Here is an 11,558-nt window from a genome sequence, read left to right as displayed (position 1 = left end):
TGTGAGCAGGAGTTTGGCATTTGGGAAGCCACAGATGCATCTGGCCTCAAAGCTCAGGGCGTTTTTGCCACCCTGTGTCACGAACGCTTACTTATATGAAGAAGAGGGGGTAGGTCCAAGGTGAAGACTTGGAGAGGTGTGTGTGTGTTAAAGGCCTGGAGGGGCATTGCCTGTTGGCAGTAGAGACGAGGAAAGTCATGGGAGGAGGTAGTGGGGAGAAAAGGGAAGGGTGTGTGTTCATTAAATTCCTGCTCTTTTTTCCCTCTGTCTGGTTCCAGCCTCACCCACGGTGTTACCTATGGGAAGCATGGCTGATACTGTTGACACATAGGTTTTTTTCCTGTGTGATGTACACGGGAATGAGTACACACTCATTCTTCTGGTGAGAAACGATGATGTTTGCTGTAATGTGATCTGGCTCTATGTTTGGAGCCAGTCTTCACGGCCTTTACAACTGACAAAGCAGTTGCTCAAAGAGAATATATAAAATGCATGAAGAGAGAACCCCTAGGGAAACTGGGTACCACCAAAGTATCTCTTTAGCCATGGTAAACCAGGCATCGGGCTGTGTATTTTGCATACTTTATGTCTAATTTTTCCAACACCTCTCTCCAATGCATAGATGGGAAAACTGTGGTTTAGAAGGGTTAAGTAGCTTGGTTAGTCCCTTGTGAAGTCAGGGTTAAACTTGGGTCTTCCTGGATTCCAAACCAGCTCTTTCCAGTCCTCTGCAATGCCTGTGAGGATTCAGAGCCCAACAGACCCTGCTCTCTGCCTTTGTCTTCTTCCCTCGGGAGTGACTGGCCCGCTGGCTCCGTGACGGGAAGGAGGGCAGTGAGGGAAAGCAATCACTTGCTGTTTCAGGGACGATGGCTGTATCTCAGCTCACTAAAAGCAGTGAACATGGAGTCCTTAATATGTGCCAGTCACTCTGCTAACAGCGTCACATCTAATGATCTCATTTAATCCTCACAACAAGCTCATGAGGACTTCCCTGGCGATGCAGCGCATAGGAGTTCACCTGCCAATTCAGGGGACATGGGTTCAGTCCCTGATCTGGGAAGATGCTACATGCAGCAGGACAACTAAGCCTGTACGCCACAATGGCTAAGCCTGTGCCCCAGAGCTGGAAAGCTGCAACCACCGAGCCCATGTGCTGCAGCTATTGAAGCCTGCGCAACCACAGCCTGCGCTCCCAAATGAGAGAAGCCGCTGCAACGAGAGGCCCAAGGGCCACAAGGAAGAGTCACCTCCTCTCGCCGCAACTAGGGAAAGCCCTCATACAGCAAGCAACGAAGACCCAGTGCCACCAAAAAAGTAAATAAATAGAATTATTAAACAAAGAGCAAGGCTGTGGCTGAGCGCACTGTGCAGGGCTGGGATCAGCACGGCACCTTCCCAGCGCGCTGCCTGGCCTCACTGGGGTGGGGGCCACCGCACTGGCCTCCAGGCCGGATGTAGCAAGAAAATTAGACTGGGACTTGGGATGCTTACTCAATTCTCAGCGTTCTCCGCCTGACCACAAACAGCTGGCGTTGGCCCTTTCCTCCCCCAGAAACCAGTGAGTTAGGAGAGCAGACACAGCTCATTGCCCGTCAGCGAGACCCGTAAGCTGGGCGGGACCTGCTTTCTGTGGGCGCTGTCCCACCTTACGACCTCTGCTCCTGCCACAGTGCTGAGACTCTTAGCTGATACTTGCTGAGCGGTCGCTAAGTGAGGGGACCGTCCGAGTGACTGGCCCTGCGTTTGCTCGCTGAATCCTCACAGCTACTGTCTGAGGGTGGAACTCAGAAACGTCAGGGCCTTTGCCCAAGGTCTCACAGGAAGCAAATGTAAGGGCTCTGATTCAGACCTAAGGATGTTTGTTTTTAGAGGCCAGATGACTGAAAAGGAGGTCTACAGCTGACAGTCTCCACTAGGCTGTAACATCTTTGCGGACTCTGTTTCCGTCCCCTTCGCAACACCCATACATACGTAGTAGGGACTCTAATTCTTGGGGCTCAGTGGGACTGCGGAAATCCGCTGGCTTCGGGTGACTGGCAATGGCATGGAGCATGATGTATGTTCTCAGGGCTGCATAACCCACTGGGGCTGAGACCGGGGTCACCTCCCATCTGGGTCTGACCACCATGTGCCCCTTTGGCCAGCTGGCTTCAGTGGTTGGGGTGGCTTCCCAATCAGCTTTCCCAGCAGAGTTTATGGCCTTAGCACTCTGCTCACCTTTCACTTTTGGTTTGTGCCTATATTTATTTTTATTTATGTACTATTTATTTGCCTGGAGGAGGGCATGGCACCCCACTCCAGTATTCTCGCTTGGAGAATCCCTTGCACAGAGGAGCCTGGCCGGCTCCAGTCTGTGGGGTCACAGAGGGATAGGACTGAGCGACTAAGCCCAGCACACTCTTTGGCTGCGCAGGATCTAAGTTGCGGCATGACAGGATCTTCAATTTCCTTACAGAGTGCGGGATCTTCAGCTGTGGCGTGTGGGATCTAGTTCCCTGACCAGGGATCAAACCTGGGCCCCCGGCTTTGGGAGCACAGAGTCTTAGCCACGGACCCACAGGGAAGTCCTTCACCTTGCACTTTTTTTAAAAATTGATTTTTGTTTATTTCTGGCTGTGCTGGGTCTTCACTGCTTCTCAGGCTTTCCCCCTCTAGTTGCAGTGAGAAGGGGCTTCTCTCTGGTTGTGGTGTGTGGGTTCCTCTTGCTGTGGCTTCGGGGCTGTAGATCGCAGGCTCAGTACTTGTGTCTCAGAGACTTAGTTCCTCCACAGCATGTAGCATCTTCCGGGACCAGGGCTCGAACCCGCGTCTTCTGCACTGGCAGGCGGATTCTTTACCACTGAGCCACCAGGGAAGACCTTCACCTTTCACTTTTGATTAAACCTTCCAGCTCATTCCTCTCCCCTGTGTGAATCAGGTTGAATTTCCACAAAGGGCATTTTCCAGGCAAAATTTCATACTCGCTGCTTTCTGAGCTGGGAGCAACTGACCTGGGCCGAGAAATTATTAGGTTTTCAGAGAAGGCCAGGGCTCAAGCTGTTCATTCATCTCAGGGCAACACCCGCAGCCGCTGCTTTCTCCCTTTGATTATCCAGTTGGAGGCATTTCGTTAGACAGACCCTGGGCTGGTTCTCCGAGGCTTCCTGCTGGCCAGCTGCTGTGGGGGGGTTGGCAGGTACCAGGTGTGGCCTGCAAACAAACCCGCCCCAGAGGCCAGTGCCCTTTGAAGTACCGCAAGAATGTCATACTTCAAAGCCAGCTCCCAGCAGCTGTCACCTGGCTATCTAGTGGAGGTCAGAGAGTTAATATGCAACCACAAAACCCGGTCCTCCCACCTCTGACCCACACCTGGGAAGCCGAAGCCCATTTTTCTCTGGTGCAGAGGATATGAAAGCATTGTTCCTAATTTATCCCAGCATTGTTCCTGATTTATCTCAGCAAGAGCTCAGTGCCCTGGGTCTTTAGATAAAAATCCATTGTACACATCCATCCAGCAATAAAATAAGTAAATGAGCTGCATTTTTCTTTTCTGAATAGGAATTACTTTATAATGAAGTAAGTATTTGCAATTACTATTAGCAGGAGTTTAATTATGGGACTAATTTGTGAAAAAAAATGAGGCTTTGTTCAAATGGGACACCTTTTATCTGAGGATCACAATGCATTGTATGCAAATTAACAAGCTCTCCTGCACTGGGTAGGCCCTCAGTTACTGGTTTAAAATTTCCTTGGGCATCTAGCACTCTGGGGCTGGGGTGGGAAGCCAAAGTTTATTTATAAATTTCAGCAAGATAGATATAGATCTAAAAATGGACTTCCTGGTTGCAGGGATGATTAAATGATGGGTTAAATTCCTGTGTCAGTTTTTAAAAACTTGCAGGTTGAGGACTTTCCTGTCACTTTGATGGAACACTTTTCACCACCAAACCAAACCACCATCCTCCTGCAGTAGCACAATCTAAATCTTGGACTTAAACACAAATAGTGAAGAATTAAAGGAGAAAACAAGAGAGTTGGAATGTATGACCCGAGAAAACCCAAATTCTGGGTGACTCTTCAGGGTGTTGATGCTTCAATAACACTTTTATAAAGAACAATTTTTTTTTTCACGTGATAGCTTTTTTCTTTTTTAATCCTCTCTGCTCTTGTTTTTTTTTTTAATTAAAAAAATGTTTTAAACTTTTCTTTTTAAACTTTTAGTTCCCCCACCAGGGAGGGAAGCCTTGCCCCCTTGCAGTGGACGTGCAGAGTCCTAACCACTGGACTGCCAGGGAAGTCCCACATGTAGCACCTGATGCTGTTTCTATTCACAAGTTCAGACTTCAGCTCCTTTTCCCTCGACCCTCATCTGCATGTTCCAATGAAAGATATAGGCTCCAAATCTTTAAAATTAGGAGAGGCAGCTATCTACACACACGTTTGGAGTGGAGTTTCACTTCAGATTTCCATCTAGGCCGACCCATCAGCCAGCCCCGATGTCCTAACGCTGCTTCTGCAGTTGGTTTATGTGGGCTTCATGTTTCATCCACCTACTCCTCCTTGGGCAAGGAGAAAAAAGATTGTGCAACACAACCGGTTCTTTGGAAACTATCCTTGATGACCTGGATGATGGAACTTGCTTACCTTTTATTCTCTTTTTTCTGATCTTATTTCCTTTCCCAGTGTTTTATAGTTTAATAGAACAAACGAAAGTTTCTGCAGCTTTGGTGCAAAACTTTGCAGTTCGTTTCCTTCCACTCTTAAGAGTCAGCGTTCCTGGACTCAGTCCAGCTGCAGCAGTGAGTGGAAGGCCAGAAGAGTGAAAATAAGGGTTTCTCCGATCGGTCTGCTTAGTTCAAAATCTGGATCTACTACGTACTAGCCATGGGGGTTTGTGTGGGTTTCTTAATCTCTTTGCCTGAGTTTTCTCTTCTGTCAAATGGAGATAGTAACAATCCCTACCTTATCAAAATGTGTGAGGATTTACATGCAAAACACTTAATGAGCACATAGTAAGCACTAAAGAATGCCCTGATAATGTTAATTGTTACTGCTAATTAATTGGACTCCAAAGCAATAAGGATGAGTCTTTGAAGGGAAGGGTTGGCCTTATTAGGTTCCAGAACATTTTCAATTATTATAGTATTTCTCCAGTTGCAGGTTGGACCTTATTAATGGTTTATGAAATCAATTTAATTAGGTCTCACCGAGGCTAAGAGAAAAGGGAAAATGACAGTACACATGGCAGGTATTAAGATTGTTCTATAAAACTTTTGCTTCTATTATTGATGTATACGTACATGTTATATTCTGTGTATATTTGCTTACACGCTTAGATGTGCCAATTAACATATATACTCAGAAATGTTATCCTGCATCACAACGTAAGATATCTTATTTCAACTGCACTCAAGAAACAAAGAAAATTATGAGACTAAAAATGCAAATTGAAAAGAGTTGTATGTTGCAATTTTGTGACTTCTCTACAGCATGGATTATATATTGAGCTCTTTCAAAATGTCACATAATCTGGAAAATCATAAATGTAGCCAACAAGAAAGATAAAATTTAAATGACTTACAGAGCAAAGAGGAAAAAAATCAGGCATCTATAATATGTAAATTATAAAGTTCATTCTTCACTAAGTAGATACATGAAAAAGGTTAATATTCTTACTGTATAAAGGACATTTACAAGGCATGTGAATAGTAAATTTGTAAAACAAGTGATTAACAAACATAGATATAAAAATATCTTTAGCTTCACTCGTAATAGAGGGATATAAAGGAGCAGAGTGAAATTATTTTTTCACATATCAAGTTAACAATTTTGTTTTATGGTAGTACAGAGTGTAGAGAAAGTTATAGGAAATTAAACACCTCCACACAAGACTAGTGAGAATAAAGATTGCTACAACTTCTCTGAGGGAGCAGTCTGGTAATTTGGTTGCAAAGTCATAAAAATAAATGTACCCTTTGAATTGACAATTCTACTTGAAAGAATTTCTCCTGAAGGTTGTAATAAAGCAAGTGAATGAACAATTAACAGCCAGATGTTCATTGCAGGAATGTTAAGGCAGAGAATTGGAAGATAAAAAAAAATTGTTTTCAAAATAAGCCAGTTGATAAAATAAACTTTGATGTACTGAATTGGTGGAATAGGGGACGTCAGTGATGCTGTGTGTGGTCCCTGGGATCACTCCCCTCTGTGTGGGTCTGGTGCCCACAAGCAAATCCTACCTTGAAAGAAAGCTTGCTTTCTTTGGCACTAGACTTTTTTGTTTCTAAGACTTATCTATTTGCCTGTGAGGGGTCTTCGCTGCTGCCTGCGGGCCTCCTCCAGCCGCAGAGAGCAGCAGCTCCTCTTCACTGCAGCGTGGGGCTGCCGATTGCAGCGGCCTCTCTGCCTCTGGAGTGTGAGCACCAGGGTGTTGGCTCCGTAGTTGGGGCACACGGGCTTCACTGTGGCCTGTGGGATCTTCCCAGACCAGGGGACTGAACCCCTGTCCCCTGCACTGGCAGGCGGATCCCTAACTACTAGACCACTGGGTAATGCAAGACTTCTCTTCGATTATTTAGTGATTTAGACCTTAAGTTTGCTACTTTGCCAAAGTACAACAGATTAAATTTAGGCGTAAGTGCTAAACCGAATAGTAAGGACTGATTAGCTTTTAGTAACAAAGAACATGGAAGAAGGGCTTCCCAGGTGGTGCTAGCAATTTTTTATTAACCTGCCTGCCAATGCAGGAGTCGCAAGAGACAACAGGTCTCAATCTCTGGATCGGGAAGATCCCCTGGAGGAGGGCACGGATTCTCTGGCTTGGAGAATCCCCATGGACAGAGAAGCCTGGTGGGCTCCACCTATAGGGTCACAAAGAGTCGGCACGACTCAAGCGGCTTAGTGCGTGCACACACACACACACACACACACACACACTCACAACATGGGAAGAATTGCAGGTTACCTACACACGGCCAAGTGGCCCACGCCTGCCCTGCTGTTCTGAGTCCTGACCGCACCCTGGTCAACTTTAGCCGCTCTCCTGGGTAAAACCTGATGCAAGGCCAAACATTCCAGACTGTGGTGTTGTCACGCCCGCTGATGGCACGGGGCCGTCCCTCCTGGCCGGGGCCGGGCGGATCCAGGGCTGCAATGGGATCTGCAGGACTGGCCATTAGGAGGTGGCCCGCCTGCCGCCCTGCAGCAGACTGGGGACTGTGAGGCGGCAGCACAGGCTCTCTTGCCAGCGACCCCGGGGTGGGCACGGCAAAAGGCTCCCTTTATCCTTCCTTCTTCTCCTCCTCATGTCTGGGGAGTCTAGCTCACTGGTTGGAATCTCTTAAAAAATGCTTTTACTCCTACTTTCGAAATGCGGAAATTAGCCTCTCCTCAAACTGTAGCGTAGGGAAACATGTAACACTAGGACAAATGAGGAGCCTGGCAGGCTACAGTCCATGGGTCACAAAGAGTGGGACACGACTGAGCGTGCACGGACAGGACAGGTGAGAAAGAGCAGTGATTATACAACATTATGTGCATTTTAGTATTATTCTGGGAAAAATAGTATATACTTATGGGCTCATACACACTGGAAATAGATTGAATAGAATATATATCCCACAAAGCTAACAGTATTTTTTTTTTTTTCTGATTAGGAGAATTCAAGTGGTTTCTCCTTTCAGTTTATCTCCATTTTATGATTTTTCTTTAATAAGAATATATTAGTAATAAGGGAGACAAAGAATCTTTTTGTCATTGCTGTTGTCCTGTTCACTGCTGCCCAGGACCTAGAAGGATGTCTCCTGTATAATAGCCTCTCAATGAATATCTGCTGAATGATTCAATGTTGCAGATTATTGCTTCCACTGGGAAGAGGGGGCAGTAAAGAAGGCTTTGAATTCACTGTTCCCATCAGATTCTTCTGACAGCTTTGGCTTGTCTGGCTCACAGGTTAGAGTTCTGTTAGCATATGTTAAAAGCACAGTTCCTGTCTTTCTCAAAGTCACCTATGACTTTGGACTTCATGGGGCATGCTGGATTCTCTCCAGCACAGGCAGGTTCTGTCTGCTCACCCACGAGGGCTGATGACACCCCGGTCAAGCCAGTCAGCGTTCCCCTGGGGGCGAAGGGCCATGCCTGTGACCAAGAGCTTGGTCCCTGCTGTTCAACACCAGTCTGGCCAAGACAGAGAGGAAAAAACAGTTCTCTCCTTGGACCATAGCTATCGCTGGATTCAGTGCCCTTAGATACTGGGGTGGGAAAGCGGTGGGAAAGGCCATTCACCCTCCAAGAATGCTGAATAACCCTTCATACATTTAGTTCACTCGGGTGAATTTCTGTCCTTACTAACGAGCCTGTGATGGGGGTCAAGTGCAAAGGAAGAATTAAATCTGGTTTTATTCAAGTTACCTAATTAATTCTGGCACTGTTGTTTCCAAATTTTAAGCACGGCCTGGGATCCTCAATGAAATTGAAAGCGGGTGGAGGGGTTGCTAACGTTGCGGCCACAGGGTCCTTATTCCCTGTCCGTCTTCATGGACTTGCTCTGAAGAATGAATGAGCTGAAGCCCCAGGTGCAGGGTCAGGACTGTGGTGAGTGATGAGCGAAGGGCAGCTCCCTGCCCGCTGTCCTCTGTCCCTTCATAGCCGCCCACACTGGGCGCTTTCCTGTGGAGGCTGGGTAGCTAATTATTTCAAGCTGGGGTGGGAATTCGGCTCCGGGGACTGACTGGTGGATGAGAATGTATATTGCTGTGACCAGAAGCTGCACGGCTCCGCACCTTATTAAGCGTCTCGGTGGCGTTTTTGCCTCTCCCTCCTTCGAGCTACGCTTCTGTCTACACCCCTCCTGGAGGCTGCCCCTGGTGATTCTAAAGTTTTCAGACTACCATGCATTCTGTGGGAACTGAATACATTTCTTCAAGATCTAATGTAAAAATAAGTCCTGGCCCCAAGCCCAAAAGAAGTCACTGGGAACCCAGTCAGGGCTGGGCAGCAAGCCCGGAGCCAGGCTAACGAGACTTTTACACTGGAGGCCTTTCCTTTCAGCTGGGTCTGCGTGGGACTCCTGTGTGAGGAAGCCCCAGAGCGTCCCGCAGGCTCAGGCCAGTGCTTTTAGCCTGTGCCTGGGTTCCCGAGGCAGGGTCAGAGCAATACTGAACACCTCGAAGTCCAACACACTCCACAAATGACAAAGCCCCTGGCCAAAGCAAGTGTTAACACTTGTGTACATGTGTCTCTTTTAAAATCAATGATTACATGGCTTAAATAGTGTTTTATATTGGACTGTAGTTGCTTTATGATGCTGTGTTTCAGCTGTACAGCAAGTGATCCAGTGATATACATATATATCTATCTACATATATAAGTAATATATATATCCATACAGATATATCTATATGTCTATATATGCATGTATATCTATACATATACATCTATATATCTACATATATAATTATATACATCTATATATCTATACAGATATATCTATATGCCTATATATGCATATATATCTGTATATATAGACATTTCTATATATCTACATATATAATTAATATATATATACATATATATCTATATGTCTATATATGCATATATATCTATATGTCTACATATATAATTAATATATATCTCTATATCTATACAGATATATCTATATGTCTATATATGCATATATGTCTATACATATAGATATATATCTATATATCTGCATATATAATTAATATACATCTATATATCCATACAGGTATATCTATATGCTTATATATGCATATGTATCTGTATATATAGATATTTCTATATATCTACATATACAATTAGTATATATCTATACATATATATCTATATGTCTATATATGCATATATATATATCTACATATATAATTAGTATATATCTATATATCCATACAGATATATCTATATGTCTATATATGCATATATATATGCATATATATATATCTACATATATAATTAATATATATCTATATATCCATACAGATATATCTATATGTCTATATATGCATATATATATATCTACATATATAATTAATATATATCTATATATCCATACAGATATATCTATATGTCTATATATGCATATATATCTATATATAGAAATTTCTATATATCTACATATACAATTAGTATATATATCTATACATATACATCTATATGTCTATATATGCATATATATATATATATATATATATATGCATATATTCTTTTTCAAACTCTTTGCCCAGTTAGGTTATTACAGAATATTGCGTAGAAGTCCTTGTGCTATACAACAGGTCCTTGTTGGTTACCTATGTTAAACATGAAACATGAAAGTGCTCGTCGCTCAGTCACGTCAGGCTCTTTGCAGCGCCGCGGGCGGTAGCACAGCAGGCTCCTCTGCCCGTCGCATTCTCCAGGCAAGAATCCTGGGCTGGGTGGCCATCCCTTGTCCAGGGGCTCTCCCTGAGCCGGGGGTCGAGCCCGCGTCTCCTGCAGCTCCTGCATTGGCAGGCGGGCTCTCTACCAGCTGAGCCACCAGAGAAGCCCGTTTTACAGTAGTGTGTGTATGTCGACCCCAAACTCCAGTTTATCCCCGACTCCTGCACCCTCTGTGAGTCTGTTTCTCAATAAGTCCATTTGTATCATCTTTTTTAGATTCTGCATACAAGCGATATCATGTTTTTCATTTAAATCCTCTTCTGAGTCTTTGCATCTTTTACCTGTATTTAATCTTCACTACTAAAGTTTAATCTCTTATTCTGAGAGGAGGTGGAAATAGGCAAAAGAAATGCAATCTCATTTCTTTCAATATAGGTTTCCCTGGTGGCTCAGATGGTAAAGAGTCTGCTGCAGTGCAGAAGACCCAGGTTTGATCCCTGGCTCAGGAAGATCCCCTGGAGAAGAAAATGGCAAACCATTCCAGTTCTCCTGCCTGGAAAATCCCGTGGACAGAGGAGCCTGGCAGGCTACAGTCCATGGGGTCGCAAAGAGTCAGACACGACTGAGCAACTTCACTTTCACTGTCATTTTTCTTTCAATATTTGTGGGTGTACTTGGTCCTTCGTTCAATATCTTCTGGAGTCTTAGGAGAACATTTTAATCTATCAGATTCAGAAAAATTTAAAAGGGACCCCTCCAAAGAATTTAGAGTTGGAAAATAAGATCTCGGAGGACGTTAAAGTCACCAGGCTCATTTTGTTTGGAGACTAGTGTTGGCTTTCCAATGAAAGGAGGGTGATTACTAAGAAAGGTAGTCATTGATGCATATAGAGGACAAGAAGGTAGGGACTTGTGTTCACTTTTATTAAAAGAAGTATTCTTCTCTTAGGTGAAAGTTGTTGATGTTAGTGCGGCAGAATGTAGTGCTTCTTCTGAAATAGGGAAGTAGTTTCTGTAAATTCATGCCAGTGTGCAGAGGGGAGAACCAGATGGCTTTGCCAGGAAACTTTCAGGTCTTGGCTAGAATATAGAGAGAAAAAAGGAAGGCAAACACAGTGACTCATGAGATTTAGCATCATTGTTTGAAACCTGGAGGGAAGAAATGAAGTTAAATTTCACGTTTAGAAATTTTGAGTTTCCAG

This window comes from Odocoileus virginianus, chromosome 24 (assembly GCF_023699985.2).
Source record: "Odocoileus virginianus isolate 20LAN1187 ecotype Illinois chromosome 24, Ovbor_1.2, whole genome shotgun sequence".
In the NCBI taxonomy this organism is placed as follows: domain Eukaryota; kingdom Metazoa; phylum Chordata; class Mammalia; order Artiodactyla; family Cervidae; genus Odocoileus; species Odocoileus virginianus.
This window is presented reverse-complemented; position numbering follows the sequence as displayed.